This window comes from Manis pentadactyla, chromosome 10, assembly GCF_030020395.1.
Source record: "Manis pentadactyla isolate mManPen7 chromosome 10, mManPen7.hap1, whole genome shotgun sequence".
Taxonomy (NCBI): Eukaryota; Metazoa; Chordata; class Mammalia; order Pholidota; family Manidae; genus Manis; species Manis pentadactyla.
The window spans coordinates 64,758,868-64,772,723 of NC_080028.1; positions in this window are offsets into that span (position 1 = coordinate 64,758,868).

Sequence of the window (13,856 nt, forward strand, 5' to 3'; positions counted from 1 at the left end):
ACCTCGAAAATGAACTAAGATACGATATGAAGAAGAACTTCCAACATCAGCACTCTCTGGAAGACTCATGCCAGAAGATGATCATCAAAAAACCCCAACAAAGATCCACGCACTGCTACAGCTGTAGATGCACTCATCCCACCAGTTCCTGGACTTGCCATGGGAATCAAGAAGGAGATATCTAAGCAGGCCTGTGCATACAGTAAAACAACAAATTTGACTGGCTCTATACTGTTGGAACTCAACCAAGAATTAGGAGAAGTGCAAATTGTAGTACTCCAAAATCTTACAACTACAGACTATTTACTGTTAAAAGAACATATGGGATGTGAACATTCCCCAGGAATGGGTTGTTTTAATTTGTCTGATTTCTCTCAGACTGTTCAAGTTCAGTTGGACAATATCCACCATATCATAGATAAGTTTTCACCAATGCTTAAGGTGCCTAACTGGTTTTCTTGGTTTCACTGGAGATGGCTGGTAATTACAGGTATGCTTTCGTTATGTAACTGTACTCCTATTATGTTAATGTGTGTGCGCAATTTAATTAGTAGTTTAAAACCTATACATGCTGAAGTTACTCTACAAGAAGATATGTCAAAGAAATAATCAATCTTCCCAGGTTTTATTCCGCCTGCTACTTCTATAGCTTTTCTTCTTCCTTCCTAATTACAACCCTTAAATAGAATTCGTGCCACATATTGAATTTAACGAGTATCATAATTCTTCCAAGTGGTAAAGATACCTCAAGACAAATGCTGGGCATAGAAGCCACAGGGCATAAATATGCAAAGAAGTAAAAAGCTAACCTTTTCAAACAATAAGACTTCTCTCTCACTTACCAACTTAACATTTCCCTGTATGGCCCCGGAAGATGACTGGTTAGCCAGAGATGGGTAAGATTCCTCAAGGGAGGAACAACCTAAGACAGGCACAGTCGCGAGGGGGCCATCAGGTGAGAAAATGGGGATCAACAGAGGTGAGGCTTAGAACCTCCCCTCCCCATTCTCAGAGAAATCTTCTGCATCCGTGGATGTTTTATTGCCCTTGTCTAGCTTGGATATACATATAGTCTACAGGCACACACCTGATCATCTACATTTGCTCTCTTACAACACTAAACTATGTTTTCTACCTTTACCTTGCATCTACCTACCACTTCAGCATTTTATTAAAAATAATAATAATAAAGAGAGAAATGTGGTATCCACATATAAATCAAGTATAAAAATCAAATGAATATTCATATTTGAACTGATTGTTTATAGTTCATAATGCATGAGCAAAACCGAAAGCTTCTGTGATGACTGCCCTTGTACTGTTCACCATGTAACTTATTCACTATGTAAGAATTTGTTCTCCATGTAAGAACTTGTTCATTATGCTTCAGAAGATTGGAGACTGACGAAAATTAGGCTTGGGGTTGATTAATGATTGTGTATTGAGCATTGACTCCCCTATACAGAATTTTATTGTCGTTAACAACCATTTGATCAATAAATATGAGAGATGCCCTCACAAAAAAAAAAAGGAAAGTACACGCTTCCAATTGTAAAATAAATAAGTAACCAGGATGTAATGTATAGCTTAAGGAATATAGTAAAAATATTGTAACAACTTGGTATGGTGATAGCTGGTACCTGGAATTATAATGTATATAAATGTTGAATCACTGTGTTGTACACCTGAAACTAATGTAATACTGTGGGTCAACTACCCTTCAATAAAAAATAATTATCTAAAAAAAAAAAAAATGACATCCAGATTTATGCTCAAAATCTCCCTGAGTAGAGAGGTATAGGTTTCCCTTCAGTATTGCCTTTCTGGATCATCCCTCTGTTGGGATATGTCAGCAGCATCCCACTTAATCTGGTGCCATCTTATCTTGCAAAGACATACGTAAACAAAGTCACTTTTTTTATCTCTCACTGGTCATAGAGAACCATGAGGCCACAGATGTGGGTCGGAAAGTAGGAGCAATGCAGTGAGAGTTCATACCACCAGACTCTGAGCCCCTGACTAATGCCAATCACTTGTCCCTTTCAGACACAGACAGTACTCATCCCATAGAGACCATTTTTTATTGTTGTTGGATTGTGCCTACACATGACCATTCTTAAGGATTAATGAATCAGACAACTCCCTGTTCAGTGTGGGCAGCACAGGTATCATGTCACTTGGTTTTCTGTGGACAAGGGTTCAGTCTTTACAAGGGCCCAGTTGTAATCCAGAAGCTATCTCTCAAAAGTAATATCCAATTTGGGGCTATTATAAATAGGGTTTCTAGGAACACAATCCTGCATGCTTCTGGTAAACGCATTTTTATTCAATAGATTCTTAGTGCTAGAATTAATGGATACTAGGATGTGCATAGACTCAGCTTTAGCTTTGTCCTGTTTTGAATACTCCAAAAGTTTGAAAAATATCTGTTTGCATTTCCATCTTCTCTTTGACTGTTGGTATTTATCAGATTGAAATTTCCAGATGACAACAGTGTCTCCCATCACATATGCTGTCCACAATATGATTTTGCCTACCTCCCATCAAACAATGGGAACCTATATCCTTTCCTGTTGCATTTGAGCAGGCTTGTGACTATTTCAAAATAGTGAATGGTAAAATGGAACTATGTGAGTTCTGAGACTGGGTCATAGAAATCGATGGAGATTCTGCCTCACCTGCTAGACCACTTGAGTTTTAGCCTTGAGCTTCTGTGTAAGAAGTCCAGCTATGCAGAGGCTGCTTTGCTGTGAGGAAACCCAGACTATGTGGAGAGGCCACACATGCATTCACAGAAACCACCAGCTGAGATCCCAGTCAAGAGCTGGACTTGGTAATAATAGCCTGCAGATGATTCTAGCCCCAGCTGATGATCTGCAGTCAGCTGTCTAGTCTTCTCATTGAAGTCCAAAATACTGGGGAGTTTTATGTCTTTAAATTTAGGGATGGTTTGTTATACAGAAATAGTAACTGGGATAGTAATTTAATTTTAAATTCATTAATCCATTTGTTCTATGTATGAGATAGTTCTATTTTTTAATTCCATATAATTATATCACTGATCTCTATTTTCTTATAATAAATTTTGATTTTTTAATCCCTCCTTTCAAGTATATTACATTACGTAAAATCTATTTCTCTCTTTTCTTTACTATTCCATTAATCATTTACCCATCTACATGTATGTGAGTACAATACTCTAAAACTATTTAACCTTTATCATAGGTTTTGAGCTAAAAAGACTTTACCTTCATTACTTATTTATTTATTTTTAGTTATTTTCTTTGGTAGCTATACTTGTTCATTCTTCCAAGGGAATGGGACACCTCACTTTCAACCAAACAATCCATTTCAATTTCCAGAATGTCAGAAATATTTTGTTTAGTAAAGCACTAAAGCTATTACTTTGAACTTTTAAGATAATTTTTGAATAAGTCATGAATGTAAGGATAATATGATACATTCTGTTAGTCTAGAAAGTGCAATGTTCTGCCTCTTTTATATGGTTGTTTAAAACTGGAAAATTATCACACAGATTAAGTGACCTCTAAGGCTCTTTCCAACTGTAAAATCCTAAATTGAATTTTCCTGCTACAAATAACAGCTTCACATTCACATTGAAAAACTGTAAAATGGGAATAAGATCAGTCTAAGTTTGCAAATGGTTGGAAGATCCCCAATCTTGGGCATTGCTTCCAGTAGTGCTCATTCTAGTGGGCTTCATTTCACTCTTCTGATTCTGGAAATTCTGTGAAAATGAGGCTGAGGGAGGTAGGGAATTAACTCAGACAGCAGAGGGTCCTATTTGAGGGCATTTAGTTGCTTCTAATTTTAATCTTTATACAGTTGTAAAAAATAATAATTTTATTCTTTTAATTGGTTGGTGATCTGATTATGACAGTCTACATTTCATAATTTGTAGAATATGTTATTCACAACTTTGTGATCAAAAGCTGTGACCAATTTACATGAGATGTGAAGAAGAGGTAGCCCTGTTAATTCTTCACTCCTATGTGTGCAGTTAATTTATTTCATGGAAATCATGGGTTTTTCAGTTCATGTCCATTTACACTCAGGGTAAAAGCATAAAGGTCAGCAAAGAATGGTAATGACCAGAAAAGCTGAAAACTAAGGGAATTTCAGAAGTATGAAATTGTACTTTTTCATCTTTTCATCCTGACTAGGAAAATTTATATTCTGTTAAGCCTGATATTTAAAAAACATATCAAAGTTTGGCAAAATGCTCAAATTTCCCAGCACATGAAATGCGACATGCTTTTGGGTAAACTTTTGCTTATTATTATTATTATTTTTTTTAGGTATCAAGAAACATAATTCACAGGAATCAGGCAAGGCAGTACAATGCTGGGTGATAGAGAGCTTTTGAATATATAAAGTTCACCATTTCCCCAATTGGGTTTAAACAGGCTTCCTTTAGGAACAGTTTCTGCCACAAAGTATTTATTACCTTGAATAATGTGACAGAAAGAAATGGAACAAAGGAAACGATTTTTACCAAGTAAAAGCAGCTGTCAACTCTCAAAAGATAAATTTTCCAGATTTTCAGAAGAATATAGCTCACTAGAAAACCCTAGTGTCTTAACTATCATTTGGAGAAGCGCTTTTTTGTGTGCTGTGCAAAGCAAGTGCACACATTCAGTTTTACAGTTCAAGTATCCACAGCTAGGTGTCTAAAAGCAGTCAAAATCTACACAGTGGTCTTCCTTTTGCTAGTTCAGAGTGAGCAAGCAAGGAGACCAAACTCCCCAAACTCAGGTTCTCAGGACAGACAGGAACCGGCCTTGAGTCGCTCCTAGAGCAGCCAGGCAGAAATGAAAGCTCTGCGAGACCCAGCGGCCCTGGAGGAGCGTCATGATTGACTGTTCTCTTAGGTAACAGGAAGCCTAAATCACTGCCACCGGGCTTCCAGGAAAACCAGCTGATGGCTTTTTCCTGGGAGGGCACATTGGTTTTACCCTTATTCTTAAATCTGCAAATGGCCTGAGATGACTATTCCATGGAGGGAAAGCACATAACAAAGAAGAGTTTTATTTCATTAATTAATTTATTTAGAAGATAAAACAGAAAAGGAGAAATCTTTTTGAAAATTGTTTCCCTGTCTCAACCCCATTTTGACTCCTAATAGAAATTATGGTCTCTTTCCTGACCCAAAATAGATTTTTCTCAAAGAAAAGCTGAAAGCTTGTAGGATGAGGTGGAAAGCAAATACAGAGGCAAAAGAAAATTAAAGAGATGGTACCAACAGATGAAAATGCCTGTCTCTGAATATCAGTTGCTTGTCTAAAATAGAAAATACCCCCTTTTATGCCCTAAACTCATCCTTAAGATATTAAAATCTCTTCTACTTCAGACACTTGTTTTCTTATTGTTAAAAATAAAACTGGATAATTACCAAGAGTTAGATTAGGTGACCTTTCAGGTTCTTTCAACTATAAAATCCCAAATAGATATACTGAATCTTCTTATATGTTATTTATATGTTTATGCGATATAATATTTATATATATGAAAATTTATATTGTATTTCATATTTATTTATGTTGTTTAAATTATTTAAATTATATTATTGCGTGACAAAATCATGTGGTTTACTTTCATTGTCAAGTTGTTCACTTGCAGGCGAACTGTGACTTTGTGAGCTAGAATCGCTGCGTTTGATTTTGAAGGCATACAGCCTTGAATGTAAACGTCAGTGTTTAAACAGTCTGATGTTCCACAGCACAGCTGTCACTCCTTTCATGGCTTCTGAGTGTGTTATGCTGCTTACAGAAACAGCAAAGAATGTATTAGAAGCCACGTAAATCAGCACATGTGTATCAATTTCCAATGTGATTTCAGAGTATTTCTGTGAAACTCTACACAATATCTCATAATAGGTATCTGTGGAAGTCAACATTCATATAATGAATAATTCAGGAATGATACAAATTTTTATGCACTTAGACAAATAACCAGTAAAATTCTAGACACCAGAGAAAGCAGCAGCAATCAGACTTGCTTATGACATCATCTCCCTCACAGAGATACTCACTGCTTCTCGGTTCATTGAATCAACTCTTTGGGGTTTAGCTTCATTAGCATACGTTGTCATAAGAGCACTTATCTCAACCTAAATTGGAAAAATGGAAATGTTCAAATTAAACTCATATTTAACATATGAAACTTCCAGACATCATTTTGACAGTGAATATAATTAAAATATATTGTATTATTTTATTTTTAGTAGAGCTTTCAGCTATCTGTCCCTAACACTTGAAAATAAAACATTTGATTTTTGCCCCTGCAGTTTAAAGGATGCTGTGAAGAGTATGCCTTATGTTTTCTAAGTTACTCAGCAAAATGCAGTTTCATTTATTGGTCAAGAGGCTCAAAAGAATACTCCTTTCACAAAACTTCATTTTATAGAAAAAGAAAAAAGGAAATGACATCATTTAATGGCTATTTTTCAAGTATAATTTAAACTTTTCACAAGATAAATCATCCTTTAAAACACATCTACCTATTTTGAAAAGCACAATGTTATTTCAACAGTGTGTCATTCTGACTCCATGAGGCTCAGCTCTCCTTCACTAGGTTAAGTGCTGGGCATGTATCATCTGCTGTCTAGTGTTGCCTCCCAGGAGCATGAGCTCTGATACAGTAGCAATCTTCATCTTTGCCTTCCTTCCCTCTTACCGTATCCCCTACTTTTGATTCGGTTTGCATCATTCTCTTTGGCAGAGTCAGTAGGAGACTCTTTGATTCCAGGTGTAGTGTTAGCCACTAAAAAAACTAGTTTCAAAGGGAAACTGCTTATCTCCCTGAGCAAAATTTTTTCTTAGATCAATAAACCTGTGTACAGTCCAGCATCTTCAGGTCCCTATGTTAAAATAATTGTGATTCTAAGACAACATTTCAAAGCTATGTAGTTTAAATAATCTCTCTATTGTTCTACACGTTGTCTTTCCACATACAATTGCCATGATCCAAAACTACATGTCTAGGGAATCAATTTTCTAGTAGCATGATGCTGTTATCTAATTAGAGAGTCTTTGTGATCCCTATTCTGTAATAAAGATGCAGCGAATGGTATTAATTTGTCTCTGCAAGCCTGAAAAGACTGCCTCTATCATTCCATTTTTATATATAACAATATATTGTAATGTTTACCAAAACTAATGTTAGTACAAGGATTATTAGATAAAAAAATAACTTTCATTTCATATGTTAAAAGATAATATTCTCAAGTCATAAGATATTAGACAATGAAACATTAGCTATAAAGGTCAAATCATTAATAAGTGTCTAAATTAAGAAAGAATAATAAGGATGTTCATGATGATGATTCTATTCATGCTTTTGTTATTGATCTAAGCCATTTGTTTTCATTAAAATGCACCCATTTGATCACGGTCACTAGTAGATCTAAAAATGGAAATGCATCTGATCTATGTCTCTGTTTTAGAATTTCACAGTCTTGCATTTCACAGAAGAAACCTTCTTTAGCCACTACTTCCATACTCTGACCTCTGTAATGAACATATAAGTTTTATACTTTCACCAAGACTTATCTTTAAAAATAGACAGTAGATTGAACCCTGACTAATAAATTCACTAATTGTTTTACCCTGGTGCAGCTATTAGTCAGGATTAAATATTTAGCAGCTCCACCTTTTTAAGACTCTTTCCTAATGCTTCTATAGGGACACCAGTGACAACATGAATTGCTTTTGGTAAGGAAGGAACTCACTGAATCACTTGGGGGTTCTATCATATGACAATGGGATGTGGAAATGGTTGGTAAAAAACATTAGCTCTTTCAGAGAGGGAAAGGTCAGGAGGAGAGCGTTTGCTCTGAGGGAAAGTACTGCAGCAAGTTTAAAAGGAGCTGGCTATTGGAGTACCAGTATATTAAGTAAACAAATTTCTGTGTGATTCCCTGAAAAAAATGACTTTTATACTATAAAATATAATTATAAATTATATAAATATGTAATCACATTGATATCATTATATTTATAAATATATACATTTACAAATATACATTATAATATATTTGTAAATATATATAAATTACATAAATGTAATTATAAAATTACATTTATGTTATAAAATATAAAAGCCTCACTAGCTATTTTTAAATACTAATTGTGATCAAATAAAAGTTTGATATAGATTAAACTGTCTCATCTAGTTACTATGATTGCAAGATTATAGAACACTGCAGATGACATGCTTTCATATGATGCATACTTTTGGAAAATGAGCACCTCAAAAGTATATTATGTTTATTAATGCTTATAAAAGAACAGGGTAAAAAATGTAAAGTTCATATTGATACCACATTCTGATACTCAAAATACCTGATGTCTGACTTTTGCAAGCTCTTTTCTGACCACAATACGAAGATTCACCACGGTCTTCACCTGTTTTGTTTTGAGAAAAATGTTGTTTACGCTTTCCTTGCTATTCAAAAAGAAAAAAAAGATCCCATCTTTCTGCCAAATGACAAAATTGGGAATGTGCCACTTTTATTCTCTGAGAAGTGCAAATATTTCACTGGTACATGCTCTCTTTAGAGATGCATCACAACCCTGACATAACACGAAAGTTAGAAATGTTTCTTAATGGGCTACGGTGACAGTTTTAATTCATATTCATTGGTTACATAGACTACTATAATGAAGTAAGGCTAAAAAACAGTCAATCTGTGTGGGTTATTTCACTAATGTGCATTTTCTCAGGGAAAGATTTAGGCAAACTGGCTAATTCATTTGTGTTATTTTGTTTGTATCGTGTTGTCTTCTATTTTGCATCTTTAAGTGGGTAATTGATAAACAAAGAGCAAGCAGAGTCACAGCTGCAACAAATGTAAGTAAGCTTTATGGATTCACATCATGCTTGGGAGTTGGAGACCCTCAAGCCCTTTCACTCCTCTTACAGACCCGGGAGAATAAAGTAATTGTTCCTGGAATTTGGGAGGCTATTGATTGAAAGCTCTGGTGATACCTCCCCAGGTACACTAAGACTGAAAAGGCGAGAGAATGAGCCTGGGCTTTATCTCTTTGTTTTGCAAAGTGAGTCAAACAAAGGGATTAGGAAAAGGGGGCCGAGTTTCCCCTATTTAGGTTGATAGAGTTTTTCAATTTTTACTACTTTTGTTTTTAGATTTTCACCAAATGAAGACGAGTACCGATCTCTATAAAAGTAAAATGGGGTTATTTTCTTATGGGAATTCAATAGAAGCCCCTTAAAACATCCTGCTAATTAGAGTATAGATAATATAGTGAATCCTCTTTGATTAAAAAAAAAAAACAGAACAAAAACCTTCCTTACTCCCAAATAGAAGGTTGGTTGACTCATTCTTTTATGCAGTCTTTTGATGCTGCAAAAATGCCGTCGCAGGTCATTTAGAGTGAAAATCAGTGAGCAGCTGTGGTCTTAAATATGGAAATCCAAGAGTCTTTCTTACAAGTTGTTATTATAATACCAGTTTGTGTTTTTTTAAATAAATTTTAATGAATATGCTAAATAATTTCATTTGATTAACTTTGGGTGAAGAAATTCAAATAAACATTGTTCAACACAATTACAGCTACTAAGCAGTAATATTGAAAAATGATAAAAATAGCACCAGTGAGAAACAGTAAAAGGGGAAGCTAAGTAGAACATGTCTATTAAAAGAATAGAATTTTCTAAGCACCAAATCCAATATTTAATTAAACTATTTTAAATTTGTTCTCATTTACGAATACTTAAAAATCTCTGATAAAAGCAGAAATGTACATGAACTCTCACGTACAAATCAGTGGGTAGAACTTTGTTGATAAAGTGTAGACATTTTCTATGTAACACAAATACTTAAAAAAGCTAATGAATAGCATCTGCAATTTAGGCTCTATGCATCTGATAAGGCATAGAAACATATGCCAGTTCAACACTATCTGTGGTGAAAATTTGGAATGTTTGATGCCTCAGACTTAAAGCTGTTGGGAACATAACTCTAATACCCTTAGAAAATGAATGAGATCTTCAAAAGTGGGTTTAGTGCTCAATAAGTATTTGTTGAGCTGTTAACCAAAGTGTAACTAACCACATCACTACCAATCTCTTCAGTTTCTTTATGGAGAAAGTGCCTGATTTTTTGCATGTTAAGATGCACACATGTGATTTACTTTTGATCTGTTAATCTTCAAATCATCAGAGGCAGAAAAAACAAAATCCCAGGAAGGTAAATCCTGTGGTTCTCCCCATTCGACATAATTTGTAGGTTTTGATGTGGCTGCATTGGTAAAATATTGGTGTGCAATAAGGGAAAATGAAGGCCATGCTACTGCCTGGCTTTCAAACTAGCTTGGCTATAAGCTCACAAATCAGTGATTTTTTTCACTGAAAGATAATACATTTTGGTAATGTTGGAGAAGCTAAATGCTAGAGAGGTCATGGTAGGGGGTTAAGGAAAGCTGGAGCAGATGTCAGAACAGCAATTATCCCTGCACAAACATGGTGTGATAGAAGGAGTAATGGGTCTAGCTGGGCTTCAGTTGCTTTTCTATTTGATTATGCTTATCAATAACTAGAAGAAAGTGTTGGAAGAAACCAAGCAGTGGGGAAAGAGTTCTCTGGGGCTTTCTATGACAAGAAAACATCCAAGTCAAAAATCTCCAGACAGTTTTATCTACAGGGTACCAAATAAACTGTTTCAAGGTTATATAAAGCCCAGTAGTGATTGTTTGTGAATACTTAATGTGAACCTGGGCACACCCACCAATTTGTTGAGAAACAATCACTTAATCAAATGATAGGGACCTTAAGAAAACAGGTGGAATACAACCAGTAAATTAGTAACTAAATACTTCCAGAAAATTATTTCCTTTACTGTTTGTGTATGTAGAAAGAGAACAGCCCAGATACAGCGCAGATCTCATCTGTAGCTAGTTAAGAAAATCACAAAACAAATTCTCAATTCATGGTTAAATAGAAAGCAGGGTAGAGGTTTGACTAATCTCTGAACAATCATAGTCTTCTTCAGGACTGCTAAGGACGTTTATTTTTTTTTCTTGTTTTTCATACTAATCCATATATATTTCACAGACAAAAATATCCTACTTCCTGACCATACTTCTATACATCCTCTTTTCTCACTGGCTTTGATCCCACTGCATCTAGCCTTTAACCTATTGTGAATCACAGAACATCACTCTCAAGTTCTGTTATCTGCCACATCCCTTATTCCAATCCTTCCTTTCCAATATAGATGCCAAGGGAGGAGCCCATTCCATCAACTAGCCCTCTCCTATAAGATTCTAAACATGATGGCCCCATTGTCCTTCATCCAGCCAGTGCTGCAGAGCTCCAGCTGAGAAGGGTCCAATGACCTCTTCTCCGTATTCAGGATAGTGAGTATTTACTGCAAGGGCCAACTTTGTAACCACATGGATAGTTGGTTGTTCTAATTTTGTGTTCTCCAATGATTATCAGCCTCTCAATGGCACCAGAAATTCACCTTCCTTTTCTTAGTAGCTGTTTCTCCAAGATTCTCTTTCAAAACTCAATCTTTTTATGCTTCTTATCCCTCCAGCTTTCTCCTTGTCCTTTTCAGATGTCCTGGCCTCTTACATCTTGGAGAAATGGAAATCTTCAACTTCCTGTGGCATTTTAGAACAGAGCAACACCACCACCCACCCTTTCTTTCTAGTGGAAGAGGTGTCTCATCTTCTTATAATCCTTCCCATTAACACTTAAACACCTTCAAATAAACAATAAGTAATAGCAACAATGAATTTTTAAAAAATCCTCAACAAGCCCACATTGCCCAATAGCTTTTAATGTCTTTGTCCCCTTCACAGAAAATCCTTTGAAAGAGATGTGTATACTCTTTTTACTTCTTTCTTTACCATTCCCTTACTCCTCAACCTGTGAAATGGCTTCCACGACTTATATTTCACTAAAACTGCTCTTTCCAAGGTCATCGGAGGCAATAATTGATACATTTAATGACTGTCTGAGTTTTCTTCCTGGAGCTTTCTGCACCATTTGTCTCTTGCAGCCCCCTCACTTTGTATACAACTCTCTTCCCTAGGATTCAGTAGGGCCACATTATACTCTCTTCTTCCTTCTGCATCAGTCAGGAATCTATTCCCTTACCAAAAAACATATTGGCTACAGAGGCTTAAGCAGAAGGAATATGTTGTTGATATTGCCATTACTATTATTTAGTATCAAGTCTAGGAGGGAGACAGGGCAGGGCTGAGGCACCTTCTCAAAGTTTCTTTTTCTCTCTTTCTGCTCTGCCATCCTCAGCATCTAGTGTTTGGCCCTGATGTACACATTCCAGTGTTGAAGCTTTAAGTCCAGCCTTAGGACATTGTAGCAGAGGAGCAGGAGGAGAAGGCACAGTGGAATTTTGCTTATGCCTTACTGGCCATAACTGTGGGACATACCTCTTGGATGGTGATAAATCAAGTTTCAGTTTGAATAATTTCTATAGTAGAGGCAGATCATGGAGGAATAGGATTCAATATGCTACTTGGTTCAACTATTCTCCAATATCTGCTACTCTTAGAAGTATCTCTTGGCCGAGTCATCACTCACTGACCCCCGATTCCTCATATATATAATCCACTAGATTATGTACACATACACATGTGTACACACACACACACATGAACGCAAACATGCACACACCCATCACCTGTCATCTGTTACCCGGATGTCTTCATTTGGCTCTGTCTTATGCACTTTCAATGCAACATGTCCCAGAGGAACTGACTTCTACCTTTCAATCCCAAACACCTCATCTTGTGTCGCTTTGCGCAATGAATGACACCCTCCACTATAACCCAGTGTTGGCACTATAGTTGACATTTCTCTGTCCTTTAAACCACATCTTAGGTTCTGCCACCCCTGCTTTAAACAAATCTTTCCAATACTCTCTGTTTCCAATGCTCAGTTCAGTCTGAACACTATCTTGTCTGCTGCAAAAGCTCTACTTCCTGTCTTCTTTTATCCTTCACAGTAGTAGCTACACCATGACTATAGTGGCCTTTCTATAGTGAAAATCCGATTATAAGTGTGTATGTGTCTGTCTTTCTCTCTGTTGGCCATTCCAGCAGTAAGGACACATTTTCCCTCCTACTGGAATGGCAAATATTTTCTCTGTAGATCCACTTCTATGCAATTGGGTTCTAAAGTCTACACTTGCAACAGGTATGGAAAATGTCCAGGGAATGAAAAATTGGGTAAGAAACCCCATTTCTTGGCTTTGGGCCTTCACTGCTTTGTCTAGGGAGTCTGTATGTTTGGGGTTACTATGTGCTGTATGATACTATTCCATAAATAAACCAGAATTCATACTTTAATCTTCTCTTGGCTTTTTTTTTTTGGTCCTGAGTTGGCTAAAACTCAGAGAAATGAGTGATTAGAAGCCAAAACTCCCCAAATTTCTACCTTGAAGTGAGTTCCTAAGGCTCTTGAATTGCTAGTGGAGATTTCAACTCCTTTTAGTCTTTTCCAGAAATGTATTCTTTCTCCTGTGTTCCCTACATCAGTTAGGGTTGCCAGATCCAGCAAACAAAAATATTTCATCTGGCAATAAAACCTCATTAAACTGCCCAAAATCTAACCAGATTCCTGGGTACAAACTAGCCTGACCATTTCCCTTTTCTTAGCCCTTTGCTTTCTCTCCTTCTCTTCTCCATTTCACCTATTCCTGTTATTTGTACAAGCAAAATATCTCTCGATGCCTGCAATTCTCCCTTCCCACTGCCCAAGTCCTCTCTCACTGGCACAGAGCTGCGGGCTCTCACTGTTCTCTGTGTCTCCAGGTTTACCTCACTGCTTTCCATCCGCTATAC